Raw genomic sequence first — 25,910 nt, 5'->3', positions numbered from 1 at the left:
AGAGTGACCTCCCTTGACATCAAGGCAGCATTTGACTGAGCATCACATCAAAATGCTCTGGTAGAACCAAAGTCACTGGGCATCCACAGGGAAAACCTACAATGGTTGGAGTCATAGCTCACACAAACAGAGGCAGTGTGATTGTTGGCTGTCAATTATCCCAGTCCTAGGAAATGACTGCAGTCAATGCTCACAGAGATTTACTAGGTCCAGCCATCTTTAGTTACCTCATTGATGACCTTCCTTCTATGATTGCATAATGTTCAGTTCCATTTGTGGTACCTCCACAAAGGAAGCAGATCATGCCTGTATCCAAAAAGACCTGGACAACATTCAGCATGGGTTGACAAGTGGCAAGTAACGTCCAGTCCACAGAAGTACCAGATACTAAACATTTCCACATTGAGAGAGCCTAATCACCTACCTTTGACATTCAATCATTGTACCTTCACTGAGGCCTCCACAATCAATATTCCAAGGCTCATTATTGGCAAAGACTCAACTGGATCTGCTACATAAATCCTGAGGCATTAAGATCAACTCAGAGATCTTCCTACCATCTTCAATGCACAAGCTAAGAGCATGATAGAATACGTTTCACTGGATGGGTGCAGTACCAGCCACTCTCAAGAAGCTCAGTTTCATGCAGATGGGGCGACAGGGTGTATATACATCTCTACTAAAGGAGGTGTCATGTACTCCTTCTCTGCTAGCCTACAGGTCACTCTTGGGCAAGGTGTAGCACCTAATCAGGGTCACGTGAACCTATGAGAGCAGGTGGTGGATGGTCATATGATCAGCTGGTGCATATCACAAGTCCTGTTTATGTGACCACTGACGGCAGGCAGACAATCTCTGAAGTGTATTTATAATGGCTGGGGTCACCCGTCTTGTAAAGGCACTGCCCAGGAGAAGGCAATGACAAACCATTTCCGTAGAAGTTGCCAAGAACAATCATGGTCAGAGACTATGATCACCTACTTCATACAACATGGCACCAAGGTGCATGGTAACTACAGTATTTACCAATTGAGAGAAACATGACATTTACTCACACAGGCTACTCTGAGAGAACTTCTCAAATCTGTGGCCTGATTGCCATATGAAAACTGGCTAGGCTTGTTTCCACTAAAGTTTAGCAGTGCGAGGGGGTTCTTGATTAAAATATAAGATCCTGTGAAACATTTGCAGGGTGTATAAGGAGAAGATATATCCTCTAATGGGAGAATCTAGAACCAGTGCTCACTGTTTAATAATAAAAAGTGTCATACGAGGCAATTTTTTTTTTTGTTTGTGGTTCCATGGAGCATGACATGCATTGTTTAGCTTTCTCCTGCCTTCCAAGTCCAGGAACAGAGATGCACTCTCGAGGATGCTGCCAGTGTTACTTCTTAGATGGCCCCTCGCAGTTGAGGATGACTCACTTTCATTGCAGTTCTGTGTGTCGAAATGACTGAAGAGCTAAGTGTGGGATCCACTTGGCCTATTAAGTTTGATCCACTGTGATGTACTGTAATTGGACCTTGAGAGGGGAGAGTTGTTTGGAAAGTTGTCCACTCATTCTGATGTTGTTCACTTAGCCTCCAGATAGTCCCCTCAGAGAGACATGCAGCGTGTGGTGCTTTCTAAGACTCTCCTCTGTCCCTGACAATGAATGTTAAACAGTGGAGGCCTCCATTGGTCAGGATTGCCCTAGTTGTCTAGATATGCAAGCTGGGCAGTACAATATGGAGAGAAAGCTGCTGCCCACATCTCAAGCTCCTCAATGCATCTGATGAATCCAAAAGAAAGGCAGTGACTGATAGAGTTTGGCAGCAGCACATCACAGGAGTTTTTGCCCCACCAGCTTTACAGCCGAAGCTTTCTATATGAGTGGGCATAGCTGCAAGGCAGCGGAGGTTTGAGATCAGAGTTTTCCTTACCCTAGATGAGCTGCCAACAGTGCCTGATGAGCCCCATCTGCCTGAAGCAACTGGTTTGAAGGCGCAAATAACCTGCCTTTGCCCCTTCTCCTGTCAGTAGATACAGTTCTGCCAGGCTTAGTAGCTAAGCCACATGTGAAGGCCGGGAACTGGACAGTCGTCAGAGTATATTTGGGATGCATGCCATTGGGAGCATGAGTATAATGGGAGCTTATCCCCATTCCCACCCCTGTTGAAACAATATCTTATTCATTAAGTGGATTAACTCTTCTCCAAACACTGTTGCAGGTGAGATGATGATTTGCAGCAAGAAATTTTGGAAGAGAATTGGTGCAGCAACACAGCCTTGCAGAACATCCGTCTGTAAGGGAATTGGGTAAGGATCATAGCTTTCACCTCATCATGGAACACACAGGTAATAGAAGCAAAATTTTCAATGCCACCAGAGTTTAGCTTTGTGAAAGGGTTCTTGATTAAAAGGAATTTTACTTTATACCTCTTAGTTGACAGAATCAATGGCTTTTGTGCTGAGAAAAGGCCATGTACAGTCGTTAATGGACTTTGCTTGGATTCACTAAACAGTGAGGATTATGTCTTCTGTACCTCTTGATGGACAGAGTCTGCATTGTCACTGTGGAAGGAACTATTCAGCTGGAGTAACTATCAAAAAGCCACTATGCAATGACTTGCTCTGTAACAAAAAGTAAGGAACGTGTTCTGTAAATTCCACACAGGATGTCTCTATTCGTATAAATGGTCGCAATTAGGACATCGTTGAGACTGCTTAAATTGCTCTCTCCTCACCATATAGAGTCTAGCTCATCACCTGAAATGATTCTGCACCATGTTGTCCAATCGGGGAAAGAAAGGATGAGTTCAAGTGTGGGTCCAATTAAGTATGACTCCTTTAATGGCATAAGGAAATCTGCTGATTAAGCACTGTCCATAGCAAATGGGGAGATTTAGCAAACCAGGAGTTCATAACTTCAACACACTTTGCACAAAACTGAAAACAATAACATTCAAACATATAAGATCCTGAAGATGTTGGAAATCTTGAGCAAGACAAACAAAATCCTGGAGGAACTCAGCAGGTCAGGCAGCATCTACGGAGGGGAATAAACAGTCGACATTTTGGTCTGAGACCCTTCTTTTGGATATTTCTTGTCAATAAGTCCTTTTGTTTTGGAACTGATATCAAACCAAATCACTAGAAAACCCAAATAATTCACTTAAGACCTGTTGTGAATTTCAGAAAGCTAACATTGCTAACAAAACAGGAAATAATGTCTGTCATATTTTAAAAGGATTAGGGCACTGAAGTAGAAATTCTTTCTTTGATTGCATGTGCTCCATGCAGAATGTAGGAGTTGTGCTGGATGTTCCACTCTGCTTCCAAAATTTGTTTCTTTTCATGTCATCTGAGCATATTTTGGAAACAAAGTGATTACACGCAGCCGCTATGAGATGTTTAGTTCAAGCAAAGATGGATAACTTCCCAGCCCAAGAAGATGTATGCAATTATAAAGGGCCTTGAGTGAGACCAAGCCTGGACAATAAGCTTTGAATAGCTGCACATTGCCGTGTTTAGGATTCAATGAAGGCTCTTTTCACTTGCTTTCAGATTGAGTAGAGACTAAAACCCATATGTCCAAGAGATCAAAATGGTGGTGGCATCCGTCGGTCTCGAGAGACCATGGATCTGCGCCTGGTAATGATAATAATAATCATTGAATGCTATAAAATCCTAAAGGCTCATCAAAATGGATACTGGGAGAACATTTCTCCCAGCTGCGCACACCGGTCTCAGAAGAAGGTTGAGCCATTTAGGACATATGTCAAGAGAAATTCTTCATGCAGGGGATTGTGAATCTGGAGCAGTGCCTCAGAAAGATGGCATCAATCATTAAGAACCCCATTCAGGACATGCCCGCTTCTCATTGTTCCCATCAGAAAGGAGGTACAGAAGACATAATGCACACACTCAATGATTCAGGAACAGCTCCTTTCCTCTGCCATCCGAATTGCTAAGTGGACATTGAACCCATGAACACTACCTCTAGTAGTGAACACTATACTACTTTTGTCTTGTTTTTTTCCCACTACTTATTTTAACTTAACTATTTAGTATATACCTGTATATACTTACTGTAATTCAGTTTTTTTTCTGTATTTCTCATGTATTGCATTATACTGCTGCCACAAAGTTAAGGAATTTCATGACATATGCCAGTGATATTAAACCTGATTCTGATTCTCATTCTGAATTTTTGGAGTTTTCTACCTTCGGAGGTCCAGCTGATCTATCAATGAACACAGCAGGGGTCCATGGATTTCATTATTATGCAAGAAGTGGAATTGAGAAGTTCAAGCCTGATTTAATTGAATGATGGAGCATACTTGAGGGATCAAATGTCCTTTTCCTATTACTATTTCTTTTGTTCAAATGTAACCAGCCAATGCTGCCTGTTCTTACTGTAGATCCAAAAGTCTTGATGATGAACAATCATCTCAAAGGGATTAAGGAAGTAATTAAATGCAGCACTACCATATCTGCTCATGTCCCATGGCCACAATATTTATGACTAGCTAAAATTGAAAATTCATTGCAATATTTTTTGCTGTTTCTACTCAGTTACAGAATTTTTTTTAAAAAATAGTTCCAATATATTCAAGGATATGTGAAAGATGACAGATAATCCTTGCAAAGGCATAAATATGAGGAATGAGCCAAATATCCACCTCCACTTCAGCTGTTGGCTCTTTCATGAATCCCTAATTCATTTTGGTTTTCAGTTAATCTTCCGAATAAGAAGCAACACCAGCGTAAATAATTTGGTTTGTTACTTTTCGCTCTTCTGTCTATCTGCACCACCTTTCGGCTTTTTTTCTAAAACACATTTCATTTTTTTCTGTCTTTTCCTCCATGAAAAATAGAATTTTTCTCCTGACAGCACGAGCAGGTAACCAAGCAAGTGTTTAGATATTATTCATAATAAGATTGCAATCAATCATTGTGTGATGACCCCCATGGCTCAGACTCACTGAGGCGTCTATTTGGGGTGTATCAGCGATCTCCACATCATAGTCTTTAAAAAAAAACAGGACTTTGCCCTAATTTTGAAGATTGCATGGTTTTTGCATTGGGTGAACTGATAAAGAATTATATCATTGTAGGAAGCATGCTGATTAACAGACAATCATTCGTAATGATAAAATGTCAAGTTAGGATATGACTTTCTCAAATCCAAAATATCACATAATAGAATCTTATACTCAATGCCCACTTCAGTAGGTACACCTGTACACTTGCTCATTAATGCTAATATCTAATCAGCCAATCATGTGGCAGTAATTCAATGATAAAAACATGTAGACACGGTCAAGACGTTCATTTGCTCTTCAGACCAAACATCAAAATGGGGAAGAGATGTGACTTAAGTGACTTTGACCATGGAATGATTGTTGGTGCTTGATGGGATGGTTTGACAATCTCAGGGGTTGCTGATCTCCTGAGGTGTTCACACACAACAGTCTCTAGAGTTTACATAGAATGATGTGAAAAACCAAAAAAAAAACATCCAGTGGCAATTCTGTGGGTGAAAATGCCTTGTTAATGAGAGAGGTCAGAGGAGAATGGCCAGACTCGTCCAAGCTGACAGGAAGGCGACAGTAACTCAGATAACCACACGTTACAACAGTGGTGTGCAGAAGAGCATCTCCTAACACACGACAAGTCGAACCTTGAAGTGGATGGGCTACAGCAGCTGAAAACCATGGAAGTACACTCAGTGGCCACTTTATTGGATATCAAAGGTGCCTGGGTGTATAGCACTGAGGGAGGTCATTCAGCTGACATGATCAGGCCAGCTCTTTGAAGGATTGATCAATTGATCCTATTCTCTCCCTCTATGCCCTTAGTCCTGCAATTTTTTTCATGTGTTTCATACATTATGTCAGTATGTCAGTGACTGCACATGATAAGGGTCAGTGTGGGTCAGCCTATCATGTTTTATGTATGAAAATATTGAATTGAACATGATGCGATATTACCTCTGCAGAAACAAAATTTACTGTGGAAAATTGTTTACAATGAAGTAGAACGATCAACTTGTTTTAAATTTAATTACCTTTAAACTCAGGTTTTGTTTTATTTTAAGCTATTGCACCGAAGTCACTGGGAAGGCTGATTATTAAATAAAGAGGTAGAGGTAGGTTTAAAGAAGGAATTGAAGAGCTTATGGTTTAGATCAAGGGTTCCCAACCTGGAGTCCACAGATCCCTTGCTTAATGATATTGGTCCACGGCATGAAAAAAGTTTGGAAACTCCTGGTTTAGATGGTTGAAGATACAGTTACTGATTGTAGACCAATTAAGTTTAGAAATTCCTGAGCCCAAATTTCGAGGAGCCAGTGATGTCAGGAGGTTGTGAAAATGTAAGTGGACAGAAATGGAAAGGGGAAAGTCCATAGAGGGATTTAAATATATAGAAGATGAATTTTAAATTAAAGTATATCTTAAATTTTGCACTTTATAAAAATTATTTTGAATGGGCATCAATATGTTTGAATGGGCCGAGACCCTTTGTCAGGACTAGCCTGACGAAGGGTCTTGGCCCAAAACGTCAACAGTGCTTCTCCTTATAGATGCTGCCTAGCCTGCTGTGTTCCACCAGCATTTTGTGTGTAAAGATTTTTCCTTCACTAATCTAGTTCAATAATCATTATTGTATTTTAATGAGATTTGTTATTATATACTTGGATTTTTTAATAAACATTTTTCAACATAATATTCCATATCCTGTCACTTTCAGTTCAAGTTTATTGTCATTTGTCTGTACATATATACAACCAAATAAAACAATGTTCCTCTAGACCCACAAAACATGTATCACAAACAGCACATAAATCAAGGTATTACCATAAATTAGTTCATTAAATGTAATTCACAATGCATGTATTGTGCACAGCACAAGTAAACAGTAAACAGCTTGCTGTCCTAGTGATGAGACCTCAGTGGGATCAGGGTATTCATTAGTCTCACAGCCTGAGGGAAGAAGTCATTACCCAGTCTGGCAGCCCTAGTCCTGATGTTTCTGTACCTTCTTACTCACAATTGTTGGTCAAAGAACTTGTGGGATGAGTGGTAGGGATCCTCACTATGCTTCAGGCCCTTCATCTGCAGTGCTTCTAGTAAAGGAAACAAACAGGGGAGAGGGAGACCCCGATGATCCTTTCAGTGGTTTTCGTTGTCCTCTGTTGGGTCTTGCAGTCGGGTGCCCTGCAGCATCTGTGCTGCACAATGTTGCAACCAGAGAGGATACTCTCAGTGGTGCTCCTGTAGAAAGCTGTGAGAAATGGGGCAGGATGCCTTGCAGGCTCCAATCCTCTCAGAAAGTGTAGATGCTGCTGTGCCTTCTTACTTATGAGGAGGTGTTGTGGGTCCAGGTCAGATCTTCCTGTTACGTGGACACTTTGTGCTCTTCGCTCTCTCCACAGCAGGGCCATTGATGGAGAGCGGCCAGCCTATGCCTTCCTGAAGCCAACAATCATCTCCTTTGTCTTCGCCACACTGAGACTCAGGTTATCGTTCTCACACCATTTGACAAGCCCCCCCTGCCTCCTCGCTGTGTGCCAACTCATCTTTGTTGCTGACAAGGTCAACCATTATAGATTCATCAACAAACTTGATGATGTGATTTGTGCTGAATCTGGCTGTGAAGGTGGACAAAAGGTGATGACATTAAATGACATTGTTAATTCATCCATGAATGCAGTGGGAACAATTTCCCCCTAAATTCTAGGAAAGGATCAGAACAGTTTGTATCCTTGCTGTTGTTAAAGCTGAGCAGGTGACAAGGCAGCTTTAACAACAGCAAGGGCCAAACTGTCCTGAGCCGTCAGAGGGGAAAAGCGTGCACATGCCCAGCTAATCCACAGTTACTTCCAGGACAGCAGTGACACACGGCGCATGTGGAAGGGCATCCAGGACATCACCAATTACAGGACAACATCACCTGACTGTGCAGGTGATGCCTCCCTCCCAAATGTGCTGAATAACTTCTACGCCCGGTTTGAGGCGGAAAATGACATGGCGGCGAGGAAGTCTACCCCTCCTGCGAATGACTAGATGCTGTGTCTCACCGTGGCCGTTGTGAGAAGAACCCTGTGCAGGGTCAACCCCCGGAAGGCTGCTGGAACAGACAACATCCCTGGTAGAGTGCTCAGAGGATGTTCAGACCAGCTAGCAGATGTTCTCACTGACATCTTCAACATCTCCCTGAGCAGCGCCACCATTCCAACGTGCTTCAAGACCGCCACCATCGTCCGCGTGCCGAAGAAGTCTTCAGTGTCCTGCCTAAATGACTACTGTCCCACTGCACTTACATCCATCATCATGAAGTGTTTTGAGAGGCTCGTCATGAGGCATCTCAAGACCCGATTGCCCCCCTCACTGGACCCCTGCAGTTTGCGTACTGTCCCAACCACTCAACAGATGATGCCATTGCCACCACCCTCCACCTGGACAAAAAAAAACACATACGTTCGGATGCTGTTCATAGACTTTAGTTCAGCATTCAACACAATCATCCCTCAGAAACTGATTGGAAAGCTGAGCCTGTTGGGCCTGAACACCTCCCTCTGCAACTGGATCCTAGACTTCCTGACTGGGAGACCTCAGTCAGACCAGATCGGGAGCAGCATCTCCAACACCATCACAATGAGCACGGAGGCTCCCCGGGGCTGCGTGCTCAGTCCACTGCTGTTCACTCTGCTGACCCATGACTGTGCTGCAACACACAGCTCGAACTATATCATCAAGTTCGCCGATGACACGACCGTGGTGGGTCTCATCAGCAAGAACGATGAGTCAGCTTACAGAGAGGAGGTGCAGCGGCTAACAGACTGGTGCAGTGCCAACAACCTGTCTCTTAATGCGAAGAAAACAAAAGAGATGGTTGTTGACTTCAGGAGGGCACGAAGCAACCACTCCCCGCTGAACATCGACAGCTCCTCAGTAGAGATTGTAAAGTGCACCAAATTTCTTGGTGTTCACCTAACAGAGAATCTCACCTGGTCCCTCAACACCAGCTCCATAGCAAAGAAAGCCCAGCAGCGTCTCTACTTTTTGCAAAGGCTGAGGAAAGTCCATCTCCCACCCCCTATCCTCATCACATTCTACAGGGGTTGTATTGAGAACGTCCTGAGCAGCTGCATCACTGCCTGGTTTGGAAATTGTACCATCTCGGATTGCAAGACCCTGCAGCGGATAGTGAGGTCAGCTGAGAAGATCATCTTCCCACCATCACGGACATTTACACTACACGCTGCATCCACAAAGGAAACAGCATTATGAAGGACCCCATGCACCCGTCATACAATCTCTTCTCCCTCCTGCTGTCTGGGAAAAGGCTCCGAAGCACTCAGGCTATTACGACCAGACTATATAACAGTTTCGTCCCCCAAGCCATCAGACTCCTCAATACCGGAAGCCTGGACTGACACCTTGCCCTACTGTCCTGTTTATTATTTATTGTAATGCCGGTACTGTTTTTCTGCACTTTATGCAGTTCAGTGTAGGTCTGTAGTCTAGTATAGCTTTCCCTGTGTTTTTTTTTAATTACGTAGTTCAGTCTAGTTTTTGTACTGTGTCATGTAAACCATGGTCCTGAAAAATATTGTCTCATTTTTACTATGCACTGTACTAGCAGTTATGGTCGAAATGACAATAAAAAGTGACTTGACTTGACATTAAATGACATTGTTAATTCATCCATGAATGCAGTGGGAACAATTTCCCCCTAAATTCTAGGAAAGGATCGTTAGCAAATAGCATAAAACCTTCTTAAGATTAATATGAGATGATTCAATAAACTATTCAGATTAAAAGATTAGCTTTATTTGTCACAAGTACAGGTGTCCTCCCCTTTACAAAGGTAGAGCATTCCTATGGAACCTTTCTTAAGCCGAAATGGTGTAAAGCGAAGAACCATTAATTTATATGGGAAAAATTTTCGTAAAAGCAAAAATCCTCTTTGTAATGCAAAAACAGGTTACCAATATAGGTCTTTTGTAAATCGAAGTGGTGTAAAGCGGGGGACACACGTATGTCAAAACATACAGTGAAATGCATCGTTGGCATCATATCAAATCAGTGAGGATTATGTTGGCAGCCTGCAGGTGGCACCATGCTTCTGGCGTCAACATAATGTGCCCACAACACACTAACCCTAACCGTACATCTTTGAACTGTGGGAGGAAACCGGAGCACTCAGAGGAAACCCACAGGTCATGGAGAGAATGTACAAACTCCTTACAGCTAGCGGTGAGATTTGAGCCTTGATCAGTGATTGGCGGCACTGTAGCTAGCCATTTAGCTACCACACAAGATTACTGGATCGTAACTCTTAGGCTGAGGTATGATGAGACATCAATAGCATGAGTTTCAAGCAGTAACCCTGCATTTTCAGCTGCGGCTTGGTGAGTCAGAAGATTGTGGGATGAAGACCATTCTGGAGAAACCTTGGCAGTACTGAGAGAGCTGGCCATTTGGAGGTGCCATCTTTTGGATGGGATGTTAAACCAAAGACCTATCTACTCTAAGGTGGGCTTTAAGGATTCCATGAAGAGGCAGTTCAAAGTTCAAAGTACATGGATTATCTAAGTATGTATACTAATACAACCTTGAGGTTTGTATCTTCACAGGCAACCGCAAAACAACGAAACCCGATAGAACCCATTAAAAAAGGAAACCATCAAACACCCAATGTGCAGAAAAGAAAACAAATCCAGCAAACAATAAAAGTAAGGCAATAACATTCAGAATTGAAGGAGTCCACAGCTGCGAAGACAGTCATCACTGCAGCCGATCCAAAAGCCTGTTAGTTGCAGGCCACAGCCCCAGCTCAGTGCGGGACCAGCACATCATGGTCCAGGAATCTTCCTGTCTGTTGAATCTGATAATAATTATTTGGAGAATTAATCAGTATTATTGTATCCGTCTGTGGAAAGACCCTTGACATTTGAGTTTTGGATAGGGAAAGAAGATGAGATTTTAAAATCACTTCTGTACAAGATTCTTTTTTCTTTTTTTCCCTGTTAAGGATTGGTAAGAGAAATTGTTTGTTATGAATCCAGTTAATCATTCTCAAACATTTTTGGATAAAGGACCTTTTTCAAATTGATTAATAATCACAGAGTTCTCCATCTATATTGTAATATTATAATACATCGTTTAAAAATGCTGCATTGAAAGAGTTTCCTATTTGCTCCTTAATGAAAGTGGGTGTTTAGTTTTTTTCTTTTTTTTAATTTAATTTTTATTGAAGGAATGACACAATACAGAATACGTAATGCATTACATTTTCCTCCGTTTTACTTTTATATCTTACCCCTCACCAAAACTCCCCTCACCCGCCCTCCCCGAACATACCATTGCAGCTAATGTATTTACAATACAACACTTCACAAATACAAGTACGGACATTTCACAGCCATACTCCAACACTCCTTCAAGACGAAGGCCCACACACATCCACAACAAGTCAGATGATCCAGAATACACTCATATTACAATTCATCAACCACCCTGTGAGGTAAACCATATGTGTGTTAAAAGGGGGCAAATTCCTAAGTACAATCAAATGCCCTCAACTAGTAGGTAATTCCTTAAGACTCCCAAAATATGACAAGAATGGTCCCCATTTCAAATAGAACTTTTTCACAGACCCCCTCAGAGTAAATTTAATCTTTGCTAGTTTCAGAAAAAACATTATATCCTCTAACCAAGCAGCAGCAGATGGGGGTGTGGCAGGTTGTGTTTAATTTAATTTAAGAATCAGAATCAGGTTTATTATCACCAGCATATGTCGTGAAATTTGTTAACTTTTATAACAAGATTTGGAATTTCTGAATTTTAGCCTTGGTTATTTGGCTTCCAGAAGTCAAAAGGTAGAAGAGTGATTTGATTGAAAATTTCAAAAGATCAAGGAGAACTGATACTGCAGATAGAAAGAAATTAATTCAGCTGATTGGAGAGTATCACAATCTCTCAGGAGTGATGTGTCTTACGTAATGCGTGCCGGAAGTTTGGAAATCTTCAAATAGCAATTAAAGTTGGGCTAGTACATCCCTTTAAATCTGTGGGTGAGCAATATTTCTCAGTCAAAGGGAGTTAGTATATACAGGAAAGGACAAGGATATGAAGGAAGGTCACAGACTAGTCATGCTTACATTAATTGACAAGAGAAAATTCAGAGGATTAAGGGACCTCTTTCTGATCCTACATTCCTGTCTGTCGATCTTTGGAGTGACACCTGACAATCTCAGGGCTGAGATATTGGACCACAGATATTGAGAGAGCATGTGCAGCTCATCTCCACTCTGCATTCTAGGGGATTGGATTCCATTTGAGAATCTCTGTGCAAGAGGTCCCTTCCATTGTTCTGTAACAATAGGAACAGAGAAAGGAATGGTTATGGAGCCATTTCAAATGGAGTCAAACCTATCAGAATCAGAAGCAGATTTATTACCATGGACATACAGTATGTCATGAAAATTGTTATAATGCAGCAGCATGATAGTGCAATACTTAAAATATGCTATAAATTAGAATAAGAAATTACAAGCAACTTATTAAAAATTAAGTAAGTAGTACAAAAAAGAGAAAAAAATAGTGAGGCAGTTTTCATGGATTCATTGTCTATTCAGAAATCTGATGGCAGAGGCAAAGAAGCTGTGCAAACAAAAGATTAATGCTGGTTTTCAGCCTTCTTTACCTCCCTTCTGATGGTATAATGAGAAGGGAGCAAGTCCTGTGTGGTGGGCATCCCGCCTTCTGAAGGCATCGAATTTTAATGATGTCCTCGATGGTGGGGAGGTTAGTGCCCCTGATGGTGGGGAGGTTAGTGCCCCTGATGGTGGGGAGGTTAGTGCCCCTGATGGAGCCGGCCATGCTTACAAACCTCTGCAAATTTTTCTGATCCTGTGCAGTGACCCCCTCCAAATGCAATTCTGATGCAACCAGTCAGAATGCTCTCCATGGTACATCTGTAGAAATTTGCTGGAGTCTTTGATAACATACCAAATCTCCTCAAAGTCCAAATGAAATACAGCCATTGGCCTAAATAAGGAAATAATGCACAATTGCATTCCATAAGACCATAAGATATAGGAGCAGAATTAGGCCATTTGTCCCATCGAATTTGCTCTGGCATTTCATTATGGCTGATCAAGTTTTTCTCTGAGCCCCGATCTCCTGCCTTTTCCCTGTATATCTTCATGTCCTGACCAGTCAAGAATCTATCATCCTCTGCCTTAGGTATGTATACATAAAGACTTGGCTTCCACAGCTGCCTGTGACAAAGAATTCCACAGATTCACCGCTGGCTGGCTACAGAAATTCTTCCTCATTTCAATTCTAAAAGGATGTCCCTCTATTCCCTATCCCATCATAGGAAACAGCTTCTCTACAATCACTCTTTCATGGCCTTTCACCATTTGATAGATTTCAATGTGGTCACCCCTCATTCTTCGGAATTCCAGTGAATACAGGCCTAGAGCCGTCAAAAGCACTCGAGCTTTGTCGAGCTGTTCAATCCTGGAATCATTTCTGTGAACCTCTGTTGAACCCTCTCCAGTTTCAGCACATCCTTTCTAAGATAATGAGCCCAAAACGGCTCACAATGTTCCAAGTGAGGTCTCACCACTGCTTTTCAAAGTTTCAACATTACATTTTTGTTTTTATATTCCAGTCCTCTTGAATTGACATCGCATTTGCCTTCCTCACCACAAACTCAGCCTGCAAATTCACCTTTAGGGAAACCTGCACAAGGATTCCTAGGTCCCTTTACAAGTCATGTTTGAAAATGGTCAATCCTTTCAATTCTTCTACCAAAGTGCAGAAGACACTGTATTCCATCTGCCAGTTCTTTGCGCACTCTCCTAATCTGTCTAAATACTTCTGTAGCCTCTCTACTTCCTCAAAACAACCTGCCCCTCCTCTTGTCTTCATATCATTTGCAAACTTTGCAACAAAGCCATCAATTCCGTCATCCAAATCATTGACATATAACATAAAAAGAATAAGTCACTACACAGACCGCTGTGCAACACCACTAGTCACAGGCAACCAGTCAGAAAAGGCTCCCTTTATTCCCAGTCTTTGCTTTCTGCCAATCAGCCACTGCTTCAACCATAACAGAATCTTTCCTGTAATTCCATGGGCTCATAGCTTGTTAAGCAGTCTCATGCGTGGCAACTTGTCAAAGGCCTTCTGAAAATCCAAGTACACAACATCAACTAAATCTCCTTTTCCTATTCTGCTTGTTACTTCTTCAGGCAAGATTTTCCTTTGAATCCATGCTGACTATGGCCTATTTTATCATATGCCTCCTAGTACCCTGAGATCTCATAGAAACATAGAAAACCTACAGGACAATACAGGTCCTTCAGCCCACAATGCAGCACTGAACATGTACTTACTTAGAAATTACCTAGGGTTACCCATAGCCCTCTATTTTTCTAAGCTCCATGTACCTATTCAGGAGTCTCTTAAAGGCCCTATCGTATCCGCCTCCACCACTGTCGCCGACAGCCCATTCTACACACTCACCACTCTCTGCGTAAAAAACTTACCCCTGACATCTCCTCTGTACCTTCTTCCAAGCACCTTAAAACTGTGTCCTCTAGTGCTAGCCGTTTCAGCCCTGGGGAAGAGCCTCTGACTATCCACACGATCAATTCCTCTCATCATCTTATACACCTCTATCAGGTCACCTCTCATCCTCCGTTGGTCCAAGGAGAAAACACCGAGTTCACTCAATCTATTCTCATAAGGGATGCTCCCCAATCCAGGCAACATCCTTGTAAATCTCTTCTGCATCCTTTCTATGGCTTCCACATCCTTCCTGTAGTGAGGTGACCAGAAATGAGCACAGTATTCCGAGTGGGGCCTGGCCAGGGTCCTATATAGCTGCAACATTACCTCTCAGCTCTTAAACTCAATCCCATGGTTGATGAAGGCCAGTGCACCGTATGCCTTCTTAACCACAGAGTCAACCTGCGCAGCTGCTTTGAGTGTCCTATGGACTCAGACCCCAAGATCCCTCTGATCCTGCACACTACCAAGAATCTTACCATTAATACTACATTCTGCCATCATAGTTAACCTACCAATATGAACCACCTCACACTTATCTGGGTCAAACTCCATTTGCCACTTCCAGCCCAGTTTTGCATCCTATCAATGTCCCGTTGTAACCTCTGACAGCCCTCCACACTATCCACAACATCCCCAACCTTTGTGTCATCATCAAATTTATTAACCCATCCCTCCACTTCCTCATCCAGGTCATTTATAAAAATCAGGAAGAGAAGTGGTCCCAGAACAGATCCCTGAGGCGCATCCACCACTGGTCACCGACCTCCATGCAGAATATGACCTGTCAACAACCACTCTTTGCCTTCTGTGAGCAAACCAATTCTGGATCCACAAAGAAAGGTCCCCCTTGGATCACATGCCTCCTTACTTCCTCAATAAGCCTGGCATTGGGGTACCTTATCAAATGCCTTGCTGAAATCTATACACAGTCATCTGCTGCTCTACCTTCATCAATGTGCTTAGTCACATCCTCAAAAAATTCAATGAGGCTCATAAGGCACGACCTGCCCTTTGGCAAAGCCATGCTGACTATTCCTAATCATATTATGCCTCTCCAAATGTTCATAAATCCTGCATCTCAGGATCTTTTCTGTCAACTTACCAACCACTGAAGTAAGACTCACTGGTCTATAATTTCCTGGGCTATCTTTACTCCCTTTCTTGAATAAGAGAACAACATCTGCAACCCTCCAATCCTCCAGATTCTCTCCCGTCCTCATTGATGATGCAAAGATCTTGCCAGAGGCTCAGCATTCTCCTCCCTCATCTCCCACAGTAGCCTGGGGTACATCTCATCCAGTCCTGGAGACTTATCCAACTTGATGCTTTCCAAAAGCTCCAGCACATGCTTTTTCTTAATGTCTATTTGTAATTAGTAGGCCATATCCCTACTACTGTTCGGGGGTCTACATACAACTCCTATCAAGGTCTTTTTACTCTTGCAGTTCTTAGCTCTATCGACAATGATTCAACACCTTCCAATCCTATGTCACCTCTTTCTAATGATTTGATTTCACTTTTTACCAACAGAGCAACACTGCCCCCTCTGCCTTCCTGCCTGTCCTTTCAATACAATGTTCAACCTCGGACATTAGGCTTCCAGCTATAATCCTTTAGCCATGATTTAGTGATGTCTGCAAATTCTCACCCGCCAATCTGCAATTGTGCTACAAGTTCATCTACCTTATTCCATATACTGCACACATTCACATACAACATACTCAGTCCTGTATTCACCCTTTTTGGTTTAAGCCACCTTTTACATTACAACTCATCCCGTGACTGCAATTTTGCCCTGTCAACAGCCTCTCCTCTTTACATATTGCCTCTGTTGGTAAACCTGCTACCTCGTCTTCAGCACCATCATCCGCCTTTCCTATGTAGTCAGCTCAGGATACTGGTCGCACCATGCTCAACTTTTTTGATTCCTAATTTTGTCTGAAGTTTTGCTAACGTCTGCCTAACGTCTCCGCTAACTGCCCTGGTACTCTGCCTCCCTGCAGTTCTAGTTCCACGTGCTGTTCCAGCAGAATTCATAACGTTTTCGTTTTGTAGATCAGAAACATTAACATCCAGGTAAGTTTTAAAATAGAATGTGTATTGACACATTTTCCAGTACTGCAACTTCTATTATGTTGTGAGAAATGCAACAGAGGCTCTGAATGGCCCGACAATTAGCCACATCCACAGCAGTGCTGTATGCTTTATCTATTTCATCCAAGCAATCATGCATGTCTGGGAAGTGAAGTTCATTGGAGTTTCTCATCATGATTTTGAAGAACTATTCTTCATTCACTGTTGCATAAGCACAATACGGAGGATGTTGGAAATCTAAATTTAAAGCAGAAAATGCTGAAAGCTGCCAGGAGGTCAAACAGCATTGATAGGATCTGGTGACATCATGATTCTGAAAAACTAACTTTCTCACCAGAGCTTATTTAGTTGAATCCATATTTGGAGGTGAAAAATAACATCATACAACTATATGCTGCCTTTAATTGACCAATGTTTCCCAGGGTACTCAACAGGAGTGTACTTCAAACAAAATTAGATGCCAAACTGCATAAGGAAACAGTGTGGAAAATGACCTAAAGCATGGTCAAAGAGTTTGATTTCAGGGAGAATTTGAAAGAAGAACAAAGAGGTAGAGGTGGATAGGTCTAGGAAGGTATTCCAGCGTGTACACTTGCAGGAGATAAAGTCAGGACTAAAAGGTCAATGAACCATAAAGGTTTACCCTCTCCCCTCAGATGCTGCTTGAATTTCTGAGTATTTCCAGCTCTCCTATCTTTATCCTGATTCCATTTTTCATTGTCCATTATAAGTGTGACTATTGGGAAATCCCTGATATGGTTAAAAGACATCTGCATTCACTACCTCGCAATTCTGAATGATCAACCCCACCGTTTCCATGTGATGCACATAGCCTCAAAGCAATACGATCAGTTAAGGTAAACTGGAGACACGAGAGACTGCAGCAGCTGGAATCCGGATCGCCACACAATCTGCAGGAGGAACCAGTCCTGATGTAGAACTTCAACCTGAAATGTCGACAATTCCTTTCCTCCCGAAGATTCTGCTTGACTCACTGACATTTTTCAGCAGATTGTTTGTTGCTGCAGGTGAAAGTAAATACCTTTCTGAATATTTAAATATAGAACTTAGAACAAGGAGCAGTCCCTTTGGCTCTGATCTCTGCACTGAACTCAATGCCAAATTACAGCAAATCTCTTCCATCTGTACATAATCCATATCCTTCCAGTCCCTGGATATCCACGTGCTTATCTAAAACTCTCTTAAGTACTTCTATCATATCTGCTTCCACCACTAAACCTTGCAGCCTATCCCAGGTACCAACTACTCTTTGTAAAAAAAATTGTCCTGCATATCTCTTCTAAATTTTCCCCCACTTACCTTAAATGCGTGTCCTCTAATATTTGCCTGTTCTGCACTGGGAAAGAGACCCCGACTGCCTTCTCTGTGTCTCTCGTGATTTTATAAACCTATGGGCTCTCCCCTCAACCTCCGATGGTCCAGAGAAAAGAACCCAAATTTGCTCAGCCTTTCCTTAGGGCAAGAGCTTGGGAAATGATCCGGGAATGGCAGGAAGGTAGAAGAACAGGAGGAAGGAGCTTGTCCATTCACATCCCTGATAAATCAAGGAGGATCTGATAGAGATTGCAGAGACTGTCTCATCCATTGAATGTAGTGGCTTGAATTTGTGGCATATCTAACTCATTTTCCTATCTTGATGAAATCTCTTGCACAATATCTGACTGGGTGCATTTGCTTTTGCAACTGAACATCAATCTTTACTTCACCCTAGCTTCATATGCTAATCCTTGTTCTCCACGGTTTCTTTTAGCTGAAGCAAATGCTGGTACATCCAAAAGATGGCAAAGGTTTGAGGAAACCCAGGGAGATTCAAGGAGATGCAGTGATGCAGTATCTCTGTAGCTTAGTTTGATGAGGACTGATGCCATTCATGCATAGGAATACAGACTTGGCATATTCAATCTGAGAAACTCAATGACAACTAACAGGAAAGGAGGCAGTACTGTGGAGAAAGTCACTTCCCAGAGGAAGAGCATGCATCTTCCATCTGCCACAGAAGATGCTGTTTGTGACCCCAAGAATAGAAGGTTGATTTCTTTACACTGAGGCATCTTGCCAGTGGGCTTTCACACTATGACAGAACAATAAGGAAGCCATCCCCACATGGGAGGGGACATTCAGGGTGTCATTTAGACCATCCATACTTGAATAGGGCAGCAACAATGATGGACTCATAGGTTTATGGAATAAAGGGAATTACAGAGGCATGTGAGGGGAGCTTGGCCAGGTGGATTGGAGAAGGATACTGGCAGGGATGATGGCAGAGCAGAGATGGATGAAGTTTCTGGGAATAGTTCATGAGGCACAGGAGAGATATGTCCCACAGAGGAAGAAGTTCTCAAATTGCAGGGGTAGGCAACCACAGCTGACAAAGGAAGTTAAGGACTAAGTAAGAGCCAAGGAAAGGACATATAAGGTAGCAAAAGTGAGTAGGAAATTGGATGATTGGGAAGCTTTCAAAAACCAACACCAGGCAATGATAAAAGCTATAAAAAGGGAAAAGATGAAATACGAGGGCAAACTAACCAATAATATAAAGGAGGATTCCAAAAGTTTTTTCAGTTACCTGAAGAGTATAAGGGAGGTGAGAATTGACTTTGGACCACTGGAAAATGATGCTGGTGACCTAGTAATGGGGGACAAAGAAATGGCAGATGAACTTAATGGGTACTTTGCTTCAGTCTTTACTGTGGAAGACACTAACTGTATGCCAGAGGTCCATGCGTGTCAGGGAGCAGGAGTGAGTGCTATTGCTATTACAAAAGAAAAAGTGCTAGGTAAACTGAAAGGTCTTAAGGTGGATAAGTCACCTGGACCAGATGGACTACATCCCAGAGTCCAGAGAGAGGTTGCTGAAGAGATAATGAATGTATCGGTCATGATCTCACAAGAATCACCTGATTCTGGCATGGTCTCAGAGGACTGGAAAATTGCTAATGTCACTCCACTCCTTAAGTAGGGAGGAAGGCAAAAGAAAGGAATTTATAGGCTAGTTAGCCTAACCTCAGTGGTTGGGAAAGTGTTGGAATCTATTATTAAGGATAAGATTTTGAAGTACCTAGAGACTAATGATAAAATAAGCCAAAGGTCAGCATGGTTACTGGAAAGGGAAGTCTTGCCTGACAATTCTGTTAGAGTTCTTCAAGGAAGTAACAAGCAGGGTGGACAAAGGAGAGCCGGTGGACGTCATAGACTTGGATTTTCAGAAGGCATTGGGTAAGGCTCCACACATGAGGCTGCTTAAAAAGATAAAATCCTATGGCATTACAGGAAAGATACTGACATGGAGTGAGGAATGGCTGGGAGGGACTTAGGAGTCCTTTTGCAAGACTCCCAGAGGGTTAATTTACAGGTCGAGTCTGTGGTAAAGAAGGCAAGTGCAATGTTGACACTTATTTCAAGAGGAATGGAATATAAAAACAAGGAGATGATGCTGAGCCATTATAAGACACTAATCAGGCCTCACTTGCAGTATTGTCAATGGTTTTGGGCTCCATATCTAAGAAAAGATGTGTTGTCATTGGAGAGAGTCTAGATGAGGTTCACGGGGATGTTTCCAGGAATGAAGGGGTTAACATATGAGGAGTGTTTAGCAGCTTTGGGCCTGTACTCACTGGAATTTAGAAGAATGCATGGGGATCTCATTGAAACCTACTGAATGTTGAAAGGACTAGATAGGGTGGATGTGCAGAGGATGTTTCCTGTGATGGGGGTATCCAGAACTGGAGGGCACAGGCTCAAAATTGAGGGGTGACCCTTTAGAACAGAGGTAAGGAGGAATTTTTTTTAGCCAGAGGGTAGTAAATCTGTGGGATGCTCAGGGAGGCCAGGTCTGTGGGTATATTTAAGGCAGAAGGGCATCAAAGGATATGGCAAGAAGGCAGGTGTATGGGGTTGAGTGGAAGCCAGGATCAGCCATGATGGAATGGTGGAGTTGACTTGATGGGCTGAATGGCCTAATTCTGCTACTATGTCTTATGGTCTTCTGGTCATATGGACTCTTTGGATTCAACACAGGCAACTTTGACTCCAAAACTGTCCTATGAGGTTCCAGAATCCCTTCAACTTGTTAGTCCTCTGCTCGTTGGAATTTTTATGATACAACTGATCAGAGGAATATAAATTGTTTGATTAATAGACAAGGTGACCGGTCGAATCTGTCAGGTTACTGGTGCTGCTAGGGAGGTCATAAAGTATTGCACTGTGTTCTAAGCCCTGTTTGAAAACCTTTCTATTGAACTGATGAACAGCAACACTTCCTGTAATTTTATCAAATTGTCAGACATCCAGAGGCTAAAGATCATTTGGACTTCTATTGCCAAGTCTGGGTTGTCTAAAAATTTCAAGAATCTGGCCACTTCAGCTGTATTTCATGGAGATTTTCTGAGACTGTGTGGTTCACTCACCATCCCACACGTCTAAATTTATCCACAACGCTTTGTGGATTCTTGTTTGCCACATTATTCTTGCTTCTTTAGCTTTACTTGTTCAATCAGTGCCTTTGGATGCCAAAAATAATCATGTTCACAGGGAAGTTTAAATTAGCAGCATGTATTTTCGGTACAGTACAGATTGAGAGTGAACTAACGCCACCTGACCCCATGGATAGATGTGATATCATGGAGATTTTCTGTTTGAACCCATTTTGAGGAATGAGCTCAGCCAGTTAACACTTCAACATTTCATTAATGGTTATCCCTGGTCAAAAATTAATAATGAAGTGCAAAGCACCATAGTGATTTTGATTCTAAACACTTAGTATAGATCTGGAGAACTTAAGTTCAATTAGTCTACAGATTAAAGCTATTATCAGATTTTGGTTCAAAAGTCAAGTGGTTGTGTTGCAACTTTATAAACTCTGGCATTATGGAGTACAGTATTGTGTACAGTTCTGGTTGTCCAACTATACGAAGGATGTTGGAGAGGGTGCAGAAGAGGTTTACCAGGATGCTGCCTGGTTTAGAGGGCATGTGCTACCATGAGAAGCTGGAGAAACTTGGGTTGTTTTCTCTGGAGCGGCAGAGGCTGAGGGGAGATCTGATAGGGGTTTATAACTTTATGAGAGGCACAGATAGCGCAGACAAGGAGTACTGTATCTACTTTCCAGGGTTGAAATATGTAATACCAGAGGGCATGCATTGAAGGTGAGAAGGTGTAGGTTCAAAGGGGATGTGAGGGGCAAGCTTTTTACTCAGAGAGTGGTGAATGCTTGGAATGCGCTGCCTGTTATAGTGGTCAATATTAGAGGCTTTTAAGAGACATTTAGATCGGCACATGAATGAGAGGAAGATGGAGGGATACGGACATTGTGTAGGTAGGAGGGAGTAGTGTTTGGGTATATTTGATTTACTGGTTTGGCACAACATTGTGGACTAAAGGGCCTGTTCCTGTGTTGTACTGTTGGATGTTCTATGTACTCAGAAACTAGTATGATGGAAAAAAAACACGAATCATAAATCTCCTTCTAAGAAGGAAATGTGTCAGTTCCACAGCACTGTGGCTAATTCTTATATGCTTCCTAAATAAAGATTAGCTTTATTTGTCGCATATATATCTAAATATTGAGACAATGAAATGTGTAATTTGTGTCGACGGCCAACTCAGAGTGCTGGGGGCAGTTGCCAGTGTCGCCATGGTTCCAGTGCCAACATAGCATACCCACTGCTTACTAACCTTCACCTACGCCTTTGGAAAGTGGGAAGAGCCAGTGTGCCTGGAGAAAACCCATGCGGTCACAGGGAGAGCATACGGACTCCTTATAGACAGTGGCGGGAACTGAAATCCGATCCCCCAGTCGATCGCTGGGGCTGTAAAGTGCTACCATGCCATCCACCATAAATCATTCAGTTTAAGGGGAATTAGCATGGCATGCCCTTTCAGCAACAGGTCACACCTTCTAAAGGCACTATACATAATTCCTGCATTCCTCAGCTTTATCATAACATGCCTAGCTCTTCCTCCAAGTGCATTGCTTACATACAGTTTCCTCATAGCAGACAAATAGAGCTATCCATATTGACACCATCGGACAGCGGAGCAGAACAGTGCAACAGCATACTTGACATGCTGCAAAAATCTCACTTGCTTTCAATGCCTGGTTTTAGCAGAGTCAAGGGATAACTCCCTTTCCATTAATAGCAATCAGAATTTATAGAATGTTTTTCAAGAAGTATCACAAGATGCTTCACATGACTACAATCAATTATTATCAAAATTGGACAACAGCCACATTGGAAGATGCTGGAGAGGGGTGCCTGTGGTCTTCAAAGAGGCAGGTTTTAAGGAGAATTATAAGTGGAGGGAATTTTAGAGTGGGAATTCCAGAGCCAAGGACTAATGGAGGGATGACCTCAGGGGTCGGTGCTAGGCCTGCAACTGATCATGACATTCATTAACGGTCTGAAAGAGGGGACCAAGTGTAGTGTATCTAAGTTTGCTGATGACATTAAATTGAGTGGAAATGCAAATTGTGCAGAAGATGCAGAGAGTCTGCAGAGAGCTGTAAATAGGTTAAGTGAGTGGATCTGGCAGATGGAGTACAATGTTGGTAAATGTGAGGTCATCCACTTTTGAAGGAAAAATGGAAGATTATTTTATTATTTAAATGGTTAAAAAAAACTTGCAGTCTGCTGCTGCGCAGAGGGATTTGGGAGTGCTTGTGCATGAATTACAAAGGTTGGTTTGCAGATGCAGCAGGCTGTCAGGAAAGCAAATGGAATGAAGGCCTTCATTGCTACAGGGATTACATTTAAGAGCAGGGAGGTTATGTTGCAACTGTACAGGGTACTGGGGAGGCCACACCTGGAGCACCGTGTGCATTTCTGGTCTCCTTATTTGAGGAAGGATATACTGTCTTTGGAGGTGGTGCAGAGCTGGTACAGAGATGAGGGAGTTGGACTATGAGGAGAGATTGATTCACCTGGGACTGTACTCGCTGGAATTCAGAAGATTGAGTGGAGAGCTTATAAAAACATATAAAATTATGAAAGGGATAGATAAGATAAAGGTAGGAAAGTTGTTCTCGCTGGTAGGTGAGACTAGAACTATGGGACATAGCCTCAGGAATCAGGGGAGTAGATTTAGGACAGAGATGAGGAAGAACTGCTTTTCCCAGAGAGTGCTGAATCTCTGGAATCGTCTGCCCAATGAAGCAGTGGAAGGTCCCTCTGTAAATATCTTTAAGACTAGGTTGGATAGACATTTGCATAGTAGGGGAATTAAGTGTCACGGGGAAAAAGGCAGGTAGGTGGAGATGAGTCCATGGACAGATCCGCCATGATCTTATAGAATAGCAGAGCAGGCTCAATGGGCCAGATGGCCGACTCCTCCTCTTATTCTTATGTTTGTATGAAATTAAGGGATAGGCAAGAAGCTACATTATAAATGTAGAAATGCATGTCGCCGGAGAAGATTCCTTGAAATCGCATGAACCTTGATTTTTCTATACTTTTGTTCATTTGTTCTAGTCCTTTAAAATATCTTAACAAGAATGTAATTATTATGCAGAGGAATAGCTTGCTTTTCTTTTTATACGGTAACATCATATACATTCCTGTGAATTGTTTAACAGCAAACTTCTTTGTTAATGTTCGGGGGAGGGGCAGTTATAAACTTATTTCTTATTACTGCTTCTCATTATTACATTTGAAATAGAAACTAAACAACGTTTACAAGTTCTCCCCAAATTTTCTTTGATACAACTCCTGCATATTTTCTTGGGACATTTTAATGAATGAAAAAATACAATGAGAATCTGAGTTGTGCCTGTTAGCCTGTGTTCAGTCTATTAGAAGATTCTCCCCATTCAGAACTGCCATCATGGAGATGGGAGGTAACTCACACAGGAACAGAAAAGGAAACATGAGAATAGAAATTGAAAGAAGAAGTATTATATATTTTAAATTCTGATGTATTGCCACATTGCCTGGACACACTGACAGTTTTGTGTGCTTGATGGTAAAAGTTAGAGACACAGATTCATGCAATGCCAAAACAATCACTTTGACTCACCAGCTGACCTTCAAACCCATTTATATTAATTCCATTTTATTCTCAACAGAGAACTTCAAACTCTTATCAGATTTCACCACACACCCTCAGGCTGGGGACAAATTACAATGGACTATTAAGCTGCCAACCTGCATATCTTTGGGAGACGGAGGGAACTGGAGCATCTGGAGAAACCCCTCCCAGTCACAGGGTGTGGTGAACTACGTATACCTGTCTGGACACGACCCCCCTGCTGACTGCTCCTATGGCTCCTCCCACAGACCCCTGTATAAAGGCAATTGGAGCCTGAGCCTGGCCTCTCAGTCTCCAGGATGTAGTATGGTGGTCAATTGCTGCTTGTTCTTTCTTCCAGCCAATAAAAGCCTTTATTTCGCCTCATGTCTCAGAGAGTTATTGATGATGCATCACAGGGACAACACACAAATCCCACACAGGCAGCACCAGAGACCAGGATTGAACCCAGGACACTGGAGTTGGAAGGTGGAGGCTCTGTTAGCCGTGTCGCTGGGCAATACCATAATTTCATTAGTTGACTTGCAGAATTAAAACTGATAACATTGGTAGAAGCTTATATTCCTGTGCCTGTCTGTGTGATTGACTCCAAACTGTGATGTACACATGGCTTAAAATAATAAGAAATGACCGACCAAGCTTAGGAGTTAAATTAATATCATAAAGTATTGGACATTGTTTATGTGTTGCATTTTTGAAGCAAAGTGAATTTGTATAAAAGTCATTGCTCGGAGGCATCAGCGATTTCTATACTCGCTGCACCGGCTTATGCAACATAACAATGATTCAATTAGAGTTATTTGCTTCATCCCAGCAATTATTCAAGATTGCACTAACTTGTCATGAGGATAGCAAATGATATTTTTCATTTCTTTTAATAAGACTCTGTTGATTCAGTGAGTGGGAGCAGCAAGGATGGGCCATTCAGTCCTTGAATCTTTTCTGCTCTTCAATTAGATCATTGCTTAGCTGTATGTTAACTCTGTTCTGCTATCTTGGCTCCAAACAAACCACAGTCAATCAAACTTAGTGTTGAAGTTTTTTATTGATTCCACACCTCTCTAAATTCTCTAGGGGAAGATTTCTAAACTTCTACAACTTTGAATGATCTGGTACAGAGATTGATGTGGATTCACTGAAGAAAACATTGGATCCTTTAATTACCTTAACTAATTAGATCAATCTTTAATC

At 42.2% G+C, this 25,910-nt stretch overlaps 1 long non-coding RNA gene across 1 annotated transcript in view; it reads left to right on the top strand.

The window, feature by feature from the left end:
• The window catches only part of LOC132378347 (uncharacterized), a 39,427-nt gene extending 14,374 nt beyond the window's left edge, over positions 1-25,053 (top strand). The window contains exons 2-3 of the long non-coding RNA XR_009506985.1: positions 2,211-2,337; positions 24,757-25,053. This is a non-coding gene — a long non-coding RNA (uncharacterized LOC132378347). The remainder of the gene's footprint in view (positions 1-2,210; positions 2,338-24,756) is intronic.
• Positions 25,054-25,910: the final 857 nt, after the last annotated feature.

The sequence above is a fragment of the Hypanus sabinus genome, chromosome 20 (genome assembly GCF_030144855.1).
Source record: "Hypanus sabinus isolate sHypSab1 chromosome 20, sHypSab1.hap1, whole genome shotgun sequence".
Taxonomy (NCBI): Eukaryota; Metazoa; Chordata; class Chondrichthyes; order Myliobatiformes; family Dasyatidae; genus Hypanus; species Hypanus sabinus.
The sequence above is the reverse complement of the archived record's forward strand: the minus strand, read 5'-3'. Positions and strand labels throughout refer to the sequence as shown.